Source organism: Lycorma delicatula, chromosome 3, assembly GCF_047948215.1.
Source record: "Lycorma delicatula isolate Av1 chromosome 3, ASM4794821v1, whole genome shotgun sequence".
NCBI classification, from domain to species: domain Eukaryota; kingdom Metazoa; phylum Arthropoda; class Insecta; order Hemiptera; family Fulgoridae; genus Lycorma; species Lycorma delicatula.
The window spans coordinates 28807919-28830470 of record NC_134457.1 but is presented as its reverse complement, the minus strand read 5'-3'; the positions used below and the strand labels follow the sequence as shown (position 1 = coordinate 28830470).

Below are 22552 nucleotides of genomic sequence, written 5' to 3'. Positions count from 1 at the left end.
TTGGAATATGTAAAACAAATTGTTAGGGATGTAGGATGTAGAGGGTATACTGAAATGAAACGACTAGCACTAGATAGGGAATCTTGGAGAGCTGCATCAAACCAGTCAAATGACTGAAGACAAAAAAAAAATGGAGAAATAATTATGCTGTACATGGAAAAAGTTACCTAAAAGTTTTTTGTGTTGGAGGTAATGTATGACGAAGTTTTAATGTAAAGTTATCGTTTTAATTAAAAACTAAATCGGTTTTTTAAACATTTTTTTCTGCTACTCCCCTTCAAAATCATCTTCCAAAATTGTTTTTTTATTTTTATACCTTTGCTATGTTAAATGTAAAAAAGTAAAAAAAAATCGACTAAAAAATGGACAACCAATAAAAAGTTACCTGAGATTTCTTTTTTGTGGGTGGCGGTAAATTATGAAATTTTATTATAATGTTATTACTAAAAGTTAATTATTATACTTTTAATGTTATTAAGTGTAACATAATAATAAATAACTTATACCAAAGTACAGTTTAAAAAAATTTATAGCGTATTCTTATTTTTGCGAAGATACTTAATTTATACAAAAAAAATTATACAGTTTTCGATGCTACCGCTCGTTTACAAAACAAATGAAAGACCTTATATATGTTTTTTTGGCCACAAAAATCTTGTCCACCAAAGCAAAAAAATTATAAAACCCAACCTTTAAAATAAATAAAAATAGTATTTAGGTAGAAGAAAACTGTTAATAGTTTTAAAAATTTAAATAACCCAAAAAAGTTTTGAAAGTTTAAAAAAATCGAAATTTTAAAACATTAATATGGTTCTCCTACTCCTAATATTACCTCCAAAGTACGGATTTTTGAGCTATTTGCATTTATACTATGCCTAGGAAGACATTTTAAAATATTTGGTTAAAAATATATAATAAATAAAAAGAGTAAGCACGTAAGAATATTATCCCCTTTTTAGGTAGATTTCATAAGAAAACTACCTATTGTAATGGGTATCATGATTGACTTCCGAAAAATTTCGACATATCTTTGCGTTTCGCATCCCCAAGACCCCAAAACGACCGTCAGCTCAAACGTTTATATATACATATTTCACTTTCTTGTGGATACAATAACTACTGTAATTTTGCGTCAATCACTTTAAAATTGTTCCTTAAAAATAACTCGTCAAAAAATCTCAATCGAGTTCGTTAACGGCCAAAATCGGACCATGGGGGTGTAACTGAGGGGTCTTTTTCGAAAAAAAAACAAAATACCGCTATAACTTTCTTATTAAGTAAAATGTCGAATTTGTTTAAAGTTCCTACTATTTATTTGGATAAGGGCCTAAAACGTACGTAAAGCTTTTTGATATCACCAACCGTTGGCTCAGGGGGTTGAAAAAATGGGGTTTCGAAAACAAAAAAAGTATACTTCTTTAATATGCACAGTATCAAATCGGTTTAAAGTGGTCGTTAGTTCTCTAAATATTATCTAAAACCTTTGTCTGATACAATTGTCTGGAATTATAAGAAGATGGGGCTTGCCGTATGATAACCATGTTAAACTTTCTTTCACTTGCAACCACTGTCGTATTGAGTAAATTTGAAGTTTTTCTTAACTTTAAGGTGGAAATATTTTTTATCCCTTCCTTAGCACCGGTTAACTTTACCTCCGCCTTCCGGCGTGACGAAAGGGAATTTTATTTTTTATTTTTTGGATCCCTGAGTTATGAGTCGTGAAGAAAAACCCATATTCCATTTATTAACTGATTACCATACTTCCATCTTGCTTCATAGATCTAGAGGTATGATGCCAGGAAAATAAAAATGAAATATTTAATTGGTCTGTTTATGATGATACAAATTTCAAGATGCTCTTTATTTGCATGTTCTAATAAACTGTTATTATAATGTAAAATAATTAGAATAGTTAAACAATTTTCACGTCCAACTTTAATTGAAAAATACGATATAAAAAGTTGTATAAAATTTCTGCTGAAATGTAATTTTTATCATTCCACTTATTACTTGTAACCACATTTTTTGTTTCATATGAGTAATTTTACTTTTCATTAGGAAGTTGTTTTTTCTTTTACTTACCCTTTAAAAATTAAAAACAAAAAAAAACTAATTACACAGTCTGAAAACAATAACAACATACTGTTCCAAAAAAACCGCATTAAAATTACTTGTAATAGTATTAAATACTATTAAATATTAACAGTACTCTTAATAATCCATTTTAAATTCATAAATAATAATTATATTTTATATTTTTCAAATATTTAATACTCAAGCAGTAAATATCCATAGAACTTTGAAGGAAATTTTCTTAAAAATAAAGAAAAAAGAAACGAAAAAAGGTATTAATTTGAAGTAATCTGATATAAAATCGTCTTTTTATAGCTACATATTATAATAGCGAATCATTTCTTTTATGTTATTTTTATAGAGGCCATTTATTTCCAAGTAGTAATCTTATAGTTGTTGAGAGATGTATACATGGAATTTTTGATATAATATAAAGCTTTATTGGGGTGTGATGAGATGCTATAGTCCGTGCTATGCGTTGAATGAGACATCTTTTTGTAAGTGGAGAGAAGTTGTCAGGCGGTCATTGTACTCATAAGAGTTGAAGGATTCAGGAGAGGAAGGCAGATGTGAGCAAAGCTTCAAGCAGTAGTACGTTGTAGGCTGGCGGGCAGACAGGATGGTTTTATTGCTTGGCTCAAGATGGATGGTCGGGAGTTGCCAATACCTTCTCGCCCCTCTCGCCACTATTTTCCCCACCATTGTCCTGCGATTGCCGCCCACAAAAAAAAAAAAAAACTTATGAATTTATACTGTTTGGCTCCGCCTAACAGCTGACGTTGTGTCAAAACTTTTGTAACTCAGTACTTTTTTGAATCGATTTTGTTTTTTCGTGATCGATAGCATACATTGAATAAAAAATCTGATGTTGATACCGCATGACTTCCTTTTAAACGCCATTTAACTTTATCCTTTTTTTAAAAAAAACAAAAGTACATAAAATCGTATTTCATTTCAAACATTTAATATTTTTTCATTTTTTTAAAATTATTATTGAATTATTATTTATTGTAAAACTTTTTTTACAATCTGAGCTTAATTATTATTAATAAATCAATATATTTAAATATAAAAAAAAGTTAAAAAAAAGGAGTGAAGTTGGATTCGATCCGATGTGCCTTCCCCTTGTAAGACCCGTATATTTCATTAATTAGAGTTTATTTGGCTATAACTCTAGAACCAATAAAAATAAGTACTACTTATGATATATCACTGAAAAGCTCTCTGTGAGGGCTTATTACTGCAGTTAAGAAAGTCCAATAGTGTTGAACGCATCTTCCCGAATCAACTGATTTGTATGTCGGTAGTTCCAGCGTTCAAGTCCTAGTAAAGTCATTTATTTTTACACGGATTTGAATACTCGATCGTGGATACCGGTGTTCTTTGGTGGTTGGGTTTCAATTAACCACACATCTCAGGAATGATCGAACGAAGACTGTACAAGACTACACTTCATTTACATTCATACTCATTCATCCTCTGAAGTATTATCTGAAAGGTAATTACCGGAGACTAAACAGGAAAAAAATAAAGAACTTAAGAAAGTCCAGCATCCAAATTTTCTTTTGGATTTTGAGCTTTTTTGGACAATTTTGGTCCAGTTGATTGCAATCAAAAGGGGATGTTATGACAGTCCGAAATCTAAAATTTCAACATCCTACCGGTAATCGTTTTTGAGTCATGCGAGATACATACCTACTGACGTCATGCCGAAACTAGTCAAAATTAATTCAGGGATGGTCAAAATGGATATTTCCGTTGAAATCTGAAAACCGAAATTTTTCGCGATCACAATACTTCCTTTACTTCGTACAAGAAAGTAAAAAGAAACTAAATATTTCGATTTTATTATGTAACTGCACTTTCATTTATAGAAAGTAATTTAATTTAAAAAAAGTAGTTTAAATTAAGAAAGTAATTATTTCATACAATAATTCGGTAAAATTAATTTATGTATATTGATATATATATATATGTGTGTGTGTGTGTGTGTGTGTGTTTTCTGTTCAATTTCTTCGGAGATCGGATTGTATAGCAAGTTAAAATAAATTAAATGTAATATTTATCAAGGTACTCTTTATATTTATTATTTTTTTATGGTGAAAAATTATTTATAAATATTAAAAGCACTATTTTCTCATTTGGTTTAGTAACCATGACTGAACAACTAAAGATCCTGATTTCGGCCAAAACTTTTTTTTATTTTAAAGAGTATTCTCTCACTCAATAATGCCTTAATTCTTAATAAAGGTGTTATGTAACGTATTATAGTAATATGTATACTTCTTAACGACACAATTGTATACGCATTACATGTAAGGGGATATGTACTTTCCCAAACAGATTAACTGTTTATATGTAAACATCTATTTACTTTTCTGTTTTATGATGTAAGTATATGTGCTCTAACATATCGTTAAGGTTAAACAGTTTGTAGTACAATCTATACATTTTATAATTCTTGAATTATAAAATGTTAGCCTCAATCTGCAAACCTTCCATCTAAAATAGAAAGTGTCGTAATGGAATGCGTATTAGTCCAATGTACATACAGTTGAGTAATTTTATGTAATTTTTCATATTATTTATATTTTTCACGTAGTTTGGTATTCGATGTTTTATTTTTTATTTCTTAATATTACAGGTGCGGAAGACGTTTATCGTTTCTCCGGCAATACATCCGCATCCGATTATTTTCGGTTGGTTATTCAAGATGGACCATCGCTTCTTGTTGGCGCCAGGTGAGTTATCCTTTTATTCTTGTTTTAAATTTCATTATCTGTTTTAACTGATTTTTTAGAGCTTTAAACATTTTTTAGCACTTGGAAATTTCGAACGATAAAAAGTTATCTTTTATATTTTTGCAATAAATAGTATTCCGATAGTTTTTACTTTAAGACGTAAATAATCTAAATGAATACAGAATTGTTTGTCAGTTGGTGTTCGTATTTATGGGAGATATATTTTATTTTACTATACTGTTCGATGGAAGTGTTTTTGGTAAACTATTTCACTGTGTTTATTCATACATGTATATTTTTATTATATAAATCTCAGTTCTATGTATTTTTCTATAAAATAAATTTTTTTTATGAAGCTGTTCCCTAGTGTACAATAAAAAACTACTTTTAATACTTTATGGTAAAATTAATTTTTATGTTTTTCTAATATTTATATTATTATTATTATTATTATTATTATATTAGCCTACATAATACGTGAATCGCAAATGTTGAACTAATAAATTTTGTGATTGTTTTTTTCGACATAACAAAAAAAAAATAATTAAATTGTAACATACGTGCTTAACCAAATTTGTAATATTTCCTTGTAATCTAAAACTTTAATAAATAGTTTTTCTTAGTAGTTTAAACAAATTTATATACCAAATTTTAGATGGTTTTTTTTTTTACCTAAATGCTTGCTCAAGAAACATATTTAATGATTCATGAAGAATATAATAAGAGACTTTTAGGATATATTTTACTAGTTAAAATAAAGAAGAAAGTTCATGTAAATATAGGTTTGGAAATATTTTAGAAAAAAAAAACAAGGAAAATTTAATTGTTTATAAGTTGATTTATTGTTTGTGTTGTATTTGTTATTTTCCTAAAATATTTAATTTGTAATGTTTCGTTTAATACTTAATATCACATTATAATTTGTTTTGTTATTAATAACAAATACTTCGAAACTTTTACGTTTGTATTTGACTATGGACTTTATTCATACCATTTTACTTAAAATCAAATTCTCTACAAGTTTTGTTTAAAAAATTTATGTAATTATTATTTTTTAACAAATTTATTTTACGTTAAACAAAAAATAGTGTTTTTGCAACCCAAATTTGTTACCCTAGAATTTTTAACCTAGAATTATCGACAATCTATTAAAGTAAATTAATGGAACAAATTTTGTTTTTTAATATTTGAAGATCAGATTTCATATAAAATTGCTAAATTTACCCCTTAATTTGGCTTCCAAAAAGAACAGTCTGGCTTAAATTCTACCGAAGGCGCAGAAATCAGAGCAAAATCTTTCGCTAGCTGACAATAGCGAACGCCGAATCTATGAAGAAACGTCCCGTATCTATGTTTATATTTTGAAGTTTCTTCTTTGTTTTCACCATTGGAACATACCCAGAAAGTGTTAAAATCTTGTGTGTCATAAGAATTTCTATTTTATTTAATTATTTTAATTTACTTTCAGTTTAAAGAAATTATTGAAGCTTTTTTTGACGATTATAAAAAAAAAGTTTTGGTGGATCATTTATATACTTAAAACAATCTTTAATTTGTTACAACCATCTACAATTCAAAACTTATAAAATATTTTTTAACAGTAATTAATTGTTCGTGAGTTAGTGTATTGATTAGCATGCTGAGTTCTAGTTTATTCCCAGCATGTGATAACTTGTTTTCGCGTATCAAACTTGATATCTGATATTATTTATTAAAAACCGTGCAAAAGGATTACCTGAAGACGTAAAAATGTAATTTAACTATTCTATTTTTCTAAAAAAATAAATTCATATAAGTAACAAAAACGGATGTGCAATCGTAAAACGTTGAATTTTTACGCCATAATTATCAATATCGTTATTATTTCATTAAAAACGTTTTTTGCACAATACCGTTATAGTTCTTTATTGAAAGATGGTTTAAAGAGAAGATCAATAAAAAACTGATGACAAGAGATTTGACATGCTGAGTGATTCACGAAATATGTAACAAACTTAAGGTCAGACTTCCGGTCAGATAATGACATCTAACAGGAAAAATTAAAAAAAAAAAAAAAATTAATATGGTTCAATAACTGTATTTCTACAACTTTTCGAGAAATCTGGGATAAAAAATAAAATATTGTTGTCGAAAACTACACTATCTTATGTTTGGCGTAAAATAACTTTGTTAAATGTGTAATAAACGCAATAAAAGTTAATGAAACAGTAAAATAATAAGAATAAAGTCCACAAAAACTGAATAAAACTTAAGGATTTCGAAGTTTATTCAATTCAAAACATCCTAATGTGTCAAATTTTAACTAGGTATTAAACGAAACAAAATTTCACATAGATTGATTTCATATAAAACAACTAAATTTACCCCTTAATTTGTATACCAATTATATAGCTAGCTTAATTTTATCGAAAGCGCAGAAATCAGGGCGAATTCATTAACGAAACGTTTCCGAACTTATGTTTATATTATGAATATCCTTCTTTATTTTCACCTGTTGAACATGTCCTGAAGGTTTGTTGCAACTTCGTGAATCACTCTGTATAATGAAAAAATATTAAAAGTCGTTAATTAGATAAAGATAGTTTATTAATACTTTTCTTTATTAATACTTTCTTTTACGACTAGCATTTCTTTGTATCTATACTACAGAAAATACGCGTCAGATATATTCTATGCACCGTAAATACTGTACAAGGTACAGTTTCAGAATATTTTCGATATTATAAAAAAAGGTAAAAGCCAAACGGAATTACATATTATTGTTACTTTTTTACAGCTAATTTAAGTTTATTGAAATGAATTTTTTAATTTTTTTTTTTTAGAAGTATTCGGTTAGTTTTTTCATTGTTGAAATAATTTAACAGTTTTATTTTTTTATGGAAATTGTTATAAAAATAGCTGTTTTATATGGACAACTTTTTTAATTATTATTAATGTATAGACACTCAACAATTTCTTTTTAGCGTATATTACATGAAAGATTAAAAAATTCTGTGTCTTGAAATAATAATACATGAGTTTAATGTTGAAAACGTGAAATTTTAAAAGGAAAAGAATACAGTTGTGATGTTGGTAGGCGTGGATGCGGACCAGTTGCTCAGGCTGTGCGGTATAGCGCACTTTTGGTGAACACAAAGCAAATTAGGAAAACTGTGTAGTGTAATCTGGCCTGTGTAATCAGAGTGGACACAAGACACTGCACAGCGTACAGCTCACTGTGAAACGGCACACCGGCTACTAATTACCAAACACCTGGCAGCCTCGCTCTGACCTCTATCTTTCTTGCTCCTATATGTTTATCTCCCACATTCCCTCTGATGCTTATTTTCTCTGTCTTTCTCTTTTCTCTTCCAAACACACAGTGGCTATTCCTATCTTACCATGATTTTTCTCTCTCGGGACACAATCCCCACTTGCTTACCCTTGCGGGAAATGAACGCTTTTGTATGTACTTTTTACCTCTCCTGTTATTTCATTTCCTTGTTATTCCTAATGTTATTTTATGTACATTCGTGGAAGAAGAATAGAAAACGTTTGTTTAATTTTTTTTCTATAAATGTCCTGTAAAACAGTTTTTTTATAAGTTGCACAGATTATAATTTAAATGTTACATTATATTACGCCCTGTTATTTTGAACAGTAATCAAATGTTATCTTTGGTTTTTTAAATAACAAACTTCATATACATGTTTTGTTATCTACAGGTACGATTTATAGATGAACCATAATTTATATTGAAGACAACTGATTTTTTTTAATCAATGTTACTTCTCCTTCGGATATACAAAAAAATAGAATATGTGTCGAACCAGTTTTGTAGAAAATTAATACTCTTTCAATATGTATTATCATTTTTATTAAAAAAAAAAAATCATTCAAAAACTAGTAATAGTAAGGAAGTAGCCCTTTACTTTCATAAAAAGGTGATCTTTTGCCCTGGAAAATTTTCTTCATTAGCCCTTCTTGCTAGAGAATGCTTCTTAGCAATCAGAATGTTATCTGTCAGTCAAATTCGTTTTTAAAATTGAATTTTAACGAATAATGATTAGAAAATAGTTTATACCAGTTTGGCATTTTCAATCAAATAAATTGAACCGAACAACATGATGAAAACGTGATTACAGTTTTAAGTTAATAAGCATTATAAATGAGTTGTTTACAGAATATATAAAGCTTAGATACGTTTTGGATGGGCGGCTGAATGATAGATTCATTAAGAATGAAATGGGTAACGACAAAATAAATTCAAAACTCTATACTAAACGTAAATAACCCTTCATTTTCATCTTCCATTCTTATATCAACAAAAAAAAAAATGTAGAAAGGTACAGAAAAATACAAGAAACGAAAATACTACTGCCAGTCTAAAGAGTAACGAAAAAAATTCGGCGCTAAGCTCTGTAATATTGTGACATATTTTTCAATAAGTATCACAAATTAATCTTTAATTATTGATTAATTATTTACTTTTCTTTTGATGTATTATTTGACATTATTATAACTAAATAATCTTTAAAAATTACGTATATTTAAAGTCGAGTAACATATATGGTACTCACGGCCTCCTGCAGGAATTTACTGAGTACCAATAATGGTACTCATACCAGTCAATTTTATATATATATATATATATATATTTATAAAATTCAAAAGTCCATTTTCCTCTTAACTGTTGAAGATGAAAATTAACTAGTAACAAAACTAGTACAAAAAAATTTTTAACTAGCACAAAACCATAACTTCACTTTACACAATATTCAATCTCCCCGGTTTTTTGATGAAGGGAGTAGAGTGGGAACCTGCTTAGATATTTTAAATATAACTTTAGCTCGTGTGGCATATAATTTAAAGTCTGTTTTTTTTTCTTTTAAAACAAACCACAATGGTCAGAACTGGAACATTGATCAACACTACGTAGTTTAATCAATATATAAAAAGGAAAATTATTCGTAAATTATTTGAGGTTCCCAGGATTGTTTTGATCCTGGTTGATTCCAGGTTTTTAGGATGTTTTGATAATTATTACAAAATGAAACATTTAAAAAGATTTTTTTAAATTTATTTACTTAATTTTTAAAATGAAATCTCAAATCGTTATTCCTTAGAAAATTAGCCTACTTCCAAATACATTGTTGCACGTCAGTATGCTAAGCATACCGAAATTAGGAGATATTTCTTTCTAAAATTGTTATTTTCACTTTCAGAAATAATCGTTGACTGTTTATAAAATAAGCGAATAATTTCCAATGATTACTAAAAACTTCTATGATATCCCTTTTAAAATAAGCATTCAAATTGTACAATCATATTTTGCTGGCTGTAGTGGAGATGTTGTTGAAAACCTTTCCTAACATTACGCAGTTTGATATAGGCTTGGTAACGATAAAGTGACGAGAACAAGATATTATAGATTATAAATGTATTGTGTTACTGTAGTACCACGACTGTGGTACTACTTCAACTAGTCTTAATAATCCCTTACCATTTGTAATATTTTAATAAATACAATTTTGACGTTTATATTTATATGTTTCAAACTAATTTATAAATTAGTAAAAAATTTTAAAACAGCCTGCAAAACTGTATTTTGGACGATTCATAAATGAAGATGACAGGAGAGATTGCATTAAACCAATTAATAATTACGTGACGTATCTAAACAATTTTAAATCTATGATCGTTGGTTTTTGTAATTATATAGTAGAAAATTATTTGTCAAAGGTATTTATATTTAACTTGTAAAATTTATCCTGCAAAAAAGCGAAAGGGAGAGTAAGATATAGCTTTTTTACGTGCTAAGTGCGATAAACAAATTGTATTTACTTAGTGAAGCTTATTACTCTTGCTTTCTAGACCTCGCCTTTGGGATTGGGAAGAAGACTGCAGCTCTTTAGAGTTTCTATTAATTACGGCAGCGGAGAGAGCTAAGTTTTTAAAAGAGATCCCTTTGTTTTGTGGTCTCAAGTATGTTCTAATCTTACCACTCTTTTACGTACACTTTCTTTATTTTTGTTTGTTCGTTCTTTACTTCTACTTTTATTGTTTTTTCTTTTGTTTATTTGATGTTACACTTTCTATATACACATTATTATTATTACTACTACTATTTTATAATTATTTTAATTCTAATGTGATGAAAGTGGTAAATAATATCAGAAATAGTATATATATGCATAATCGTTTATTTCCTAGAATAATCAGATACTTTTCGCAGTTACAGCTGAGGTTTCAAAAGTCCCAGCTATTGGTTCATTACGATAGAATAAACATTGGGTTATACTCAGTGATTTTAATGATTTGAGTTACTTATCTAACAAATGACGAAACTGTAACTTAGTACAAAGAGAAACTTTTCTGTTAATATTTGTTCGAATAAATGAAGTTATAAGTAACTGTATATATTTGTAAACGGCACCCTCATATGTGCATTTTAGCTCTAAATTTTACTATAAACGACGTGAGAGAAAAAAGGAAACAGGTATGTACGAGGTATAAGCGTTATTGGTTGCTGACAGAAATTCACACTTGGCGTTGTCCATCCATCAAATTTGTTATATGCAAGGTATCCAAATAGCTCTGTGCCATACGTTCAAATCTAAAACCAATTTGGATGTATGGCATAGAGTTATGGTGTACTTCGAGCAAGAGCAATATTGAAATTATACTACGTTTCCAAAATAAGTTGGCGAGATCAATAGCATAAGCACTGCGGTTCGCACGAACGAAGAAATTCACAACTAACTCGAATTACCTTATATTTGCAAAGAGGTCAAACGGTTCGGTTTAAATTATAGACAGAGGTTAGATAACCATGTGAACTTTCTAGCAGTTAATCTCCTAGAAAACAGCGGGGATGTCCGGAAACTAAAATGCCTTCGCTGTACTGGACTTGGGGGAATCTTGGTGACTCTTAACCTGGTTTAATATCATTTAGGTGATGAGCATCTCTTTGTACCTTGATGAGGAGCCTAGCATCTTTCCATTTATCTCCATGAGCTTGTTACGTTGTTATTTGTTTCTTTCTTTACTGTTAAATGATGTTATAACTTTTTTTAATTTTTCATTAGGCCTTAATAAACTGTAGTGTCTGTGCGGCCTAATTCAGTGCGAGTGTGTTTATATATATGAACTTTATATAAGTATGTGCTTTATTTATACCTTTACTTATATCTACGTTTTGTTACGGGTGTTCATTGGGAACCCCTCATCATGTGAATTTTGTAATACTATTTACTTGTGGTTTCTTACCCGGAACCGATTGCAAATAAACAAATTGTGAGGCAAAAAAAAAAAAAAATAAAAATATTTTACTGTATTTAAGTGTACCTTAACATGATAGGTAATCTGTTATAAAATATTTACTTCGGAAAAAATTAGATATACATTTCCAAACATAACCCCCCATGGTAGGGTTGACAGAGCTAATGAATTATGGTGGGATTTCTCGTTGTGTTCTTTTGAACCGAATATGCTCTTGCGCATAAGTACACCAATCGTACCGAAATTACGAAACGTTCTGTTCTAAATTTCTTATTTTTACTTTCAGAAACAACTGTGAACTATTTATACAGTGGATATCACTTTTTACACCCAAAGAATTTGTCCTACGGTTCTTTTACTAATTAAAATTGTAGTTTCATTTTTACAAGATGTTTTAGTTGAACAGGATTTATCCTTTTACTTTAAACTGATATATATATATTTTTATTAAATAATTTTCTCATAACATTTGACTTGTACGAACACGTTATTCATTTTTACTTACACTTAATATATTTCAAACAGTATGCTACTGTTTTCTTATTTCTGGTTGAAACAATTTGATTATTAGACTACCAACAGAAAAAAAGAAACATCTTAAGATTTTTCATCATTACCGGAAATGAAGGTTCTTTAACAATAAAAGAAATGTAGCATTGATCATTATCAAACGTTCTTATTTAATTAAGCTATTTGTTGTCTTTAAAGATTTTTATTAGAAATTTATATATGTATATTACGCGATTCTACTTTGTTCTGCTTTGTAGCTATTAATTTGTATCGCTTAACTATAATAATATTACTGATTTTATTTTACTAATAACAATTAAAAAAAACTATCATAATAATTGGTGATAAAAACATTTCCATGAATTTGAATCAGGGATTTATCTTATCATAAGAGGGTGGATTGAAAAGTTCTCAGTCTTGTCCGTAGATCGCAGCACTTGTCGCATGATTTTTGTTTCCTCGCATTTTGGTACAACTGTTAGAAGGCGTCATGTGAAATTGCAAGTAATTCCATTCAGCAGTTGGCTGTAGGCAGCCATCTGACCCAGTTTCGGTCTCTGTATTGTTATAAATGAAGTAGTCGAGTATCGTGAAGTAATAAAATCGATAAATAAGAGGTTTGACGCCGACTGAGATTCATTCAAGGATAGTAAATGTATATGGTGATTCTTCTTCAATTTCCACCGTGAAGAAATGGACGGCCGAGTTTATACGTGTTCGTGAAAGCGTCCAAGATGATCAACGTGAAGGACATCCGAAACGTCCAACCATACCATAAATCGAAAAAGTTCGCGACATGATTTTGGAAGATCTGCGTACGAAGGTGCGTGAAATTGCCGAGACTCTAGGGATTTCAGAAGAACACGTCGGTTACGTTTTGTACGAAGAAATGCACATGAAAGAGTTGTGCTAGATGGGTACCGTGCGTGCTCACGGCGGATCAAAAACGCATGCATTCATACGACACTTTCCGAACCGTGCTTGGCGAGTTTTACGAAGACAATAGTAATTTTCTGAAACGATATGTGACAGTGGATGAAACCTGCATTTACCATTACGCATCAAAATCGAAACAACAATCCAAATAGTGAACAGAAGCCGGTTCTTCAGCTTCGAAGAAGGCGAAGACAACGCCATCGGTTGGAATGGTCATGTCGTCAGTTTTTTGGGGATTTGAGATGAATTATCGTAATCATCTGAGAAAAAGTAAAACTATAACTGGGAAATACTATTGTAACCTTTAAACCAAACTGGATGGAAAACTTCTTGGACCCGGCTTGCAGAAGAAAATAATCATCTTCCATCAATTTTATTTCTTCCTACAAAATTGTCTTGGCGATGGGAAAATTGAGGGATTTCCGCTACGAAGTGCTAGAAAATCCACCCTATTCAAGTTTGACTCCCGCGGACTTCTATTTCTTCCCAAAACTCAAAATCTTCCTCGCTTTTCAGCGTTTTTTGTCCAATCAAGAAGCGATTGCGGCTGAAAACGAGTATTTTGCAGCATTTCCGGAGGAATACTACAGTGAGGGGATAATTGTAATAGAAAAACTTTTCATATACGTTATGAATGGCCTAAAGAGCCAATCGGGTGCAAACATGAGAACCCCATTCCTTTGCGAGTAGAAATGAATTTTTTTCCGAAGCTAGTTCACCAGTAATTCGTTAAACTATTCTTTTTGTGATTCTTGTGACAGACGCAACGCGTTCTACAACTTTTTTTGGGTCACTAACAAACATTCCAACTGCAGCTTCTTCTGCCATGTAATTAAAAACGTTGTGTAAAATTTGTTTTCCTTTGAATGCCTTTTTCATGAAAATTAGATATAATATGCGAAATAATAAAATAAATTCACTACCATAAGAATAGAGCCGATAAAAATTGTGCTGGAACACCGCGAATGAAATGTATCGAAGGAGATTATGTTGAAAAATAATTTTTTTTTGTAAACATAAAGTCTCAGGTCTGTAAGGACAAGAACTTTTCAGACCACTATCTTACGATTCACTAATATAAATTTTTTCTAGATTTTACATTCATTCTTTTAACCTATATCTAAAATGTTTTTTATTTGTTGAAATTTTTAAATTTGCATGAAGTTTTCATGCTTTTTATTAAATCGGTAATAAAATGAGTTAGTAATGTAAAAAAAAATCATAAATCCTTTATGAATTAAAGGGATGTGAAATTAGCAGATCATAGTGCGGTTGAAGTTTAAGGGAATACACGTATTTAAGTAGTTTCGTAGATACACTCTTTAGTGAGGCGAGGAGAATTCAGAACGGAGGGTTTAGGTGGATTTCGCAATCATATCAGCGAGTGGGGAAGAATGGAGAGATGTTATAAGATTTAGTATAGCAGGGAGTATCATCGGTCGGGGAGGGTAAAACTGCTTAGCGAAGTCCTAAAAAAAAATCCTTCGTTTTTATTGTCTCGCTTTTATGGCAGTTCTTATAAATCTGGCGCTGATGACGGCGGCACTTGCGGCCATTAGACTCTCTTACTTCACTACAGTACATTCGTTCAACTTATTATCTAGATTTCAGTTCTTTTTTGTTCTTTATCATTGCTTTTATAGTTTTTAAAAAAATTTTAAAAGTGATTCATGTCATTTAAAAAGTCTCTCTTTTTCTTCTTGGAACAATAACGGAACTCTTTTTTTCGTAATAAATTATGTTTGCTATCATTTTAAACATTTTATCAATTTTTGTTTTATAATTTTATGAACATATGTTACAAAAAAAAAAAAAAAATAAAATTTTATCTTTTTCTATTATCTAGTTATATTGTTATATCGTTATATTTAAAAAAAAAATTACCTATTTTTTTGTCACTTTTCAGAAATTTATTCATAGATATAAAAATGTTATATTACAGATTATCAGTAATAATAAACAATTTATTGGTGTTTATTAGAAGCCTTACTTTTTTACATTTAGGTAGTTTAATTATTCATGTATTAAGAAAAATAATTATCTTTTATGACCGCATAGGATCACTTTAGTCAGTCCATTAGCCACGTCTCTTCGATGGGACTGTTTGGGACTTGCTGTCCTCCCAGAATTTTTTCATACGTTCCGGTCTTTGTGCTCTTTCTAATGTTAAAAATGTTTGCGTTGTGAGTTTTTTCTTGATGTGTTTTTGTTTTTTATTTTCTTGTTTAATTTGATCTTAGCTGTGGTGTCTTCTGGTGTAAGCCCAATTTTGTTGATCATCTCTTATTTCTTTGATCCATTTGCATCTTGTCTTGGGTCACTTTTCGAGTCGAGCTTGTACTGCACTAGCTATTTCAGAAGTTTTGAATCTTACATTCTCATGATATGCCTAAAGAATCGTATCTCCTTTCACGCATGGTATCAGTGATGGATGGGTTCTAACTCTTTGTACACGACGTTTTTGGGCACTGTCCACCACTGCCCGTCTTTTTGGTACTTTGTACTAATGCAGGTTCTTCCAATTCTACTTTTGATTTTCTGGAGTCTATCTTTGATTGTTCTTTCAGGTAGAAGAGTATTGCTGCTGCATAAGTGGCTTCTGGTTGTTAAACTGTGTTGTAGTGTCCCATTTTTGCGTTTATTTTTATTGTAAGTGTACCAGGTTAATTTTTGAGCTTTAGTTAGTTTGTTTCTTCTTATTTGGATCGAGGTTTTTTCGTTTAGGTTTTTTTATTATTTAATCTATGTATTTAAATTGAGTTACTATTTTGATTTTATATTTTTATTACTTCTTTTAATCTTGTTGATTTATGGGGCATAATTTCTGTCTTTTTGAATTTTATTTTGAGGCTAATTTTATTTATAATGTTTTAACGTTCTAATATCTGTGATGTAGCTTCGTCGATGTCGTTTACTATTAGTGGCAGGGCGTCAGCGTAACCAAGACAGTTTGCTTTGATTTTTTGGCTAATTTTTACTTTTGGGAGGCATTTTTTGTGCAATTCCCTCATTATCGCTTCTAGAGCGTACTTTTATATTATTCAATATCAGTATATACTGAATATTGAATATCAGTATATACTTGAGACATCAGTATATGTCTCAACTATAGTGTGGTATATTTTTTATATTAAGGTTTATATTTATATTCCTATTGTAATTTATAATTGTTTGTTTCCTGTGTTTTTTGTCACTCGGAAAGTACCCTTAGTCAAAATGAGGAAATATTTTCATTAATTAATTTTATTTTTGTTTTAATCATGGAACACTGAAATCATTACTAAAATCTACATACAATAAGAAAAATCGCGTAAAGATTTCTTCCAGAAAATACTCGGAGCCCCTGTTTAAAACTTAAAAACGTTTTCTTTGTAAATTTTGTTTTTTATGATGTTTTTGTCTTCTGATTTTGATTTTTGTTTAATAATTTGTTTTGTGTAAAACATAAACTATTAAACTGTTTTTTTTTTGAGCAAAAAATCCAAAAACCGGAAGTGTGTGTTTATATATATATTTTTTTTTTGTTAATAAGAACTGTGAGATTTCCTCTACGCATTTTCAGTTAATAATTACCTAAATGTTCAATCAAATTAAAATAAATTCATCCAGTTGCAAAATTCCATTTTTGTATGTGAGTTTGTGTGTGCGCGCGCGCGCGTATGTGTGTATACATACGTGTATACATATGTGTGTTCTACCTCATTTGTACCTATGAAAAATTTGAACTATTAAATAAATATAAGGTATTAAATAAAAAGTATTTGTACACTTTTTATTTAATACCTTATAATTTTTTCAAATGTCCGATTTTAATTAAATAGAATACAAAAAAGTCCATATAATTTTTTTGAATTTCACTATGGAAACCATATTGCTACCTTTTATAGTACGTTATTTGTTGTCGTGTGAAATTTTGCTAATGAAAAATATCAGTGAAAAATGTGACAAATATCGGTTAAATCACACCCACAACCTTTTTGAAAGTTCAATAAATTAAATATTATTTAAATACGATCAGAAATTTCTGAGATCTACTTGAATCGAAATAAACAAATATACATATTCTGCTTAAATTTAAAGACTAATTATTAACCTGTCTGCTTCTTTTATTACATAAAAATTTATAAATGAAATTTTTGTTAACTGTAATTTTAGGAAGGTCCTTTGAATTGATACTTAATTAATATCAATCTAGTTTAAGTGAAGATCATTTTATTTTGTCAATTGTGGGATTTTTTTATTGAAATATCAATGTATGAAAAGTGTTTATTAAGGGACTGTAGATCTTCATGTTTTATGGTGTGATGTTCTCATTTAACAGGAATTTTTTTAGTGCACCATTATCTACCCAAATTATAAATTAATACATATATATGTTATCGAGAAAGATCGATATCTGTAAATTTCGATATTCTTGGGTGAATGTCGACACATACCAAATCCATCGGTGAAAGACCGAAATATTTGCTTATTTGAACCTTCGCCGGTATATGTCGGCAAACACAGATAAGCTCTGGTGGGAGTCGAAACGATTCAAAATAAATTAGAAATCAAAAATAAAATCACCCAATACCAATCTCTAACGTAAATAGATTGAGAAACCCCCATAAAAATAGAAAGTTTAAATTTAAACAAAACATAACCTGCACTTCGCTCGCTAACCTCGTCTAATTAATGTTACATATACAAATTATACGCTTATATATTACACTCCAACACTCGAGGGGATTAATGAAATTCACCACATTTATGAAAAGATTTAATCAAATTTTTTGTATTTTATGAATTGAAAGGACCAGTCAGGATGTATAGAATATGTTAACTGGATGGATGAATGATGATGATAAAAATAATTGGTCAGATGGTTTGCCCTTTGTTCGGTTTTCTATAAAAATTATATTTATTCAATTTTCACCATCAGCGCATGCCTCCAGTGTTGGAGAATCAGATATATACTCGTAATTTGTACATTGAACGTTAATTAGAAGAGTTTAGCGAGCGAAGCAAGCGTAGATTATGTTTGTCGTAATGTTTCTAGTTATCGTTTCGATTTCCACCAGATCTTATCTGTATTTGTCGACATATACCGGCCGAATAAGAAAATATTTTGGCTTCACCGTCATATTTAGTATGTTTTGACATTCACCGGAAAATATTGAATGAAATTCTTTAATTTCGGTGTTTCACAGTGACAAATGTTTATTTATGTACATGAAATCACTGAAATCTTCATAAGTAATGATTAATGTAAAATAGTTAACTATATTATGGTATTTTGAATGAAGCCATGCGCAAAAGGCTATTTTTCTCGGTTCTCAAAACCTAAGCGCAAAGTAATAAAAGAAAGCAGTGTTTAAGAATTATTTCATCATTATTTAGTAAAAATTAAAATTAAGAGTTTTTTATTCATTTTTTTTGTCGTTTGTTCAATGATACTCGATAAGAATTACATTTTTAAATTAAAAAATCAAAAATCGGTTCGGTAGTTTTAAAATCAGGTAAGATTTCTACCTACCTAGAAAAATATACTGAATATTACTAAAATACCAGATTTACATTTTCTGTAACTTATTATTTTGAGATGAAATTGCGTCTTTAAATTTATTCCTATACCAGAAAAATACTCTTACGTACTGCTGCTTGTAAAATACAATGACTTCATGGTAAAAGCTATTATCACCTTAACAGAAAAACTTCTCTAGAATTTTGTAATGTAGATCATAAAATCCTCTAAATCAAGATTTTATTGAACATTATGACTTTATTTATTTTTAACTTGATGCCTTTATTTATTATAATTTCAAAACCAATTACTTTATAATAAAATGTCACGCAAGTTTATTATTCACTTAATTACCAGTAATTAGCAGTATCTTTAACTTCATTAAAAAAACCTTCCCTCTTTTAAAATATGGTACACATAAAAAGTAATTATATATTTTACCGTTAATCGTTACGTAACAAAATTATTAGTCATTCATTCACGTAGTTATTAATTAATCAATAATTCATTCATTCACTGTATCCATCCATTTTTTAATTACTTTTAGGATAATTTATTTTGTAACATTAATATGAATTTTATTATCGGTTTTGTTTAATACCCTTTGAATGTATTATTTTAATAACCGATTTAAAAAAATGATCATTTTAAAGAAAGGTCTTGGTAAATTTTTAGTGTTACGTATCGAGAAAAAAAAAATTGAGGTTTAATTTGTTAATTCAGTTGACTTGTTGTAACCAATTTGCATCGCATCATGAAGTATCTAAATTTTTCACCGCCGCCGTTATTTTATTCACCGACTGATTTATTCATCGACATTAATTCAGACCGGGTAGCTTTTCTTCCCGGTACACTTCATTCTTTTCCCTACCTCTTATCATCTAGTATATTTACTCCTCTTATTCCTTCCTGTTTCCCTTCCATCCCCTAAGGAGTCTCTTACTATTCCGTTTTCCACAGCACCGGCTTGAATGGAAACTACGCTTGTAAATACGTGAAAAGCAAAGAAAGCTCAGTAAGTGAAATCGACTCGTAATGTATTTTGTATGCTCCTTTTTTTCTGTTTCATTGAAACTCTTACGAAGAAAAATACTTGTTAACAAAAGTAAGGAATAGTAATCCATTACTGTACCATCAACTAAATTTATATTTTTTAACGTAGATATTTTTCAAGTAAGTTTATTCCAAAAGTAATTAAAATAAGTTTCTTTTTTCACTTTATTTGGGGTTGAAGTTATAAATTAGTTTGTTATTATTTAGAATGTAGGTAGACATTTTAATGGTTTTAAATACGAGTGTTTTTTTTTAATTTAGAAATAACAATAATGTATTATTTCTAGTAATTTTAAATATAACTATATATTACGCTGATGCAGATTATAAAATCATCTTTCTGTTAACATAAAATTAGATCATTAAAATACGTGTACCATACTAAATCTGTATTATTAAAAACTGAGAAACTTTATTGAAAATATCCTTTGGGATATTACGAGGTTTGCCCCAATAGTAAGTGTACCGATTTTTTATTTAATTATCTATTGGACTTACCTGAAATTACAAGTTATCTCCTTCGCATTATGACCCTTGGAAAGTTACACAGCGGTTCCAACGTTTTTTCCACTGGTCATAGTAGTACCGGAAGTTATTTTCCTTACCCTTGTGTAGCTCATCGGTTACAGTTTTTTTATGTTTTTCATCGTCCCGAAATGATGACCCTTCAACTTCAATTTCAACTTAGGGAAGAGGTAGAAATCGCACGGAGCTAGAGCTGAGCTGTAGGAATGCTGTGGAAAGGGGAATGTTTTACTTCACCAGTAATTCTCGAATTAAAAGCGAAGTTTAAGGTGGTGCGTTATCGTGGTACAGCACCCAATCATACGCAGTATCCGTTTGGACTCGCTGGAAACACGTTTTCAACACATGTTTCAAGACATCTTTGTAAAAGGCGCTATTAACTGTCTGTCTTGGAGGTAAAAATTCTTTGTACACAATCCACACAGCTCGCACCACTTCCACTTTTCATATTTTATTGACGAGTTTGATCTTTCAGAACGAGGGTCGTCTTCAACATTTTCTTGGCCCTCTTTGAAAGTTTTGTGCCATTTAAAAACCATAGTTTTTGGAGTAGCATCTCCATACGTTTTAGTTAAAGAATCAAATATTCCTGTGGGAGACTTATTGAGTTTCACACGAAATTTGGTAGCGTAACGTTGTTCAATATTTTCCTCCATCGCAAACCTAAGGAGGTTATAAAACATGACTGACCATACACGAACAGCAATAGCGCGCGACTGACTCAACCGATCCAGTTCAAACAAGATAGATGCACGGGCAGCCGTGGTCACTATCTTTTTTTCTTTTACTGTTTAATCTCTGGTAATTACCGTTCAGATAATACTTCAGAGGATGATATGTATGAATGTAAATGAAGTGTGGTCTTGTACAGTCTCAGTTCGACCATTCCTGGAAATGTGTGGTTAATTGAAACCCAACCACCAAAGATCAACCGGTATCCACGATCCTGTATTCAAATCCGAGTAAAAACAACTGACTCTACTAGGACTTGAACGCTGGAACTCTCGACTTCCAAATCCACTGATTTGGGAAGACGCGTTCCCCACTAGACCGACCCGGTGGGTTAAGGTCACTATTTACGCTCTGTTATTTATCAAGGACGTTTTGCAATATCTGTTCGTCCGTAGGAAAATCCTGTACAGTTACTTTTGGGACAAACTTAGGTTATCTCAACGTTATTTTGTTATAAGTTAATTTGTAAGTTATTTTGTTATCCTTTGCAAGTATTATGTTTTCTGATTATATTTGTTAATTCTTAATTATGTAATATTTTGTACAAGGGAAATAAAGGTTTATTTAATCATTCTAAAAATTTGCCACGGATAAGGAAGAAACTCCGTCGAACCATCCCAATGAAAAAACTTAAGTAAAGTTTAAAATAAATATTGTATTAATACAATATTATTATTAATATATTTAATTAAATATTGTTCAGTCAGCAAGTTTATTCTCAATCATATATAATGATTTTTTTATCTTTTTATATGGAAACGTGAATGCATGAAGAGATATTGAAATAGATTGACTGCCAAGGAAAGTGACATTTAATAAATGTTCTCCTTATATATTTTCATTACTGAAGTCAGGTGAGACAGATCCATTAGTCTAATATCTACACACTTTGCTATTTAAGGTTTTCATTCATTTATATAGAAGAATACTGAATAATTTATAACGCAGCAGATGAAATGCATTATACTAGACCTTAGCAACAATAGAATTGAAAGTGTGTTGAACTAATAATATCTACTCGACGGCTTCAACGGTCGCCTATTAAAAATTAAGAAATAAGAATACGTAGTTAAAGTTGTGGAGAAATCGTAATATCTTGATGGAATGCGCCTCGCATGGTAATGATACTAAATTAAAATATGTAATAACGTCAAAAATATTTTCATCAAAATTTTATTTATTAAATTTCCTTTTGAAACGTTTATTTTAAAGTAAAATT

The 22552-nt window shown here is 29.8% G+C and overlaps 1 protein-coding gene across 1 annotated transcript in view; it reads left to right on the top strand.

Annotated features, from left to right (window-relative positions):
• Positions 1-4721: 4721 nt before the first annotated feature.
• Positions 4722-22552, top strand: part of LOC142320865 (semaphorin-1A-like) — a 465152-nt gene continuing 447321 nt past the window's right edge. The window contains exon 1 of the mRNA XM_075358842.1: positions 4722-4814. The gene's annotated coding sequence lies outside the window, so the exon portion shown is untranslated. The remainder of the gene's footprint in view (positions 4815-22552) is intronic.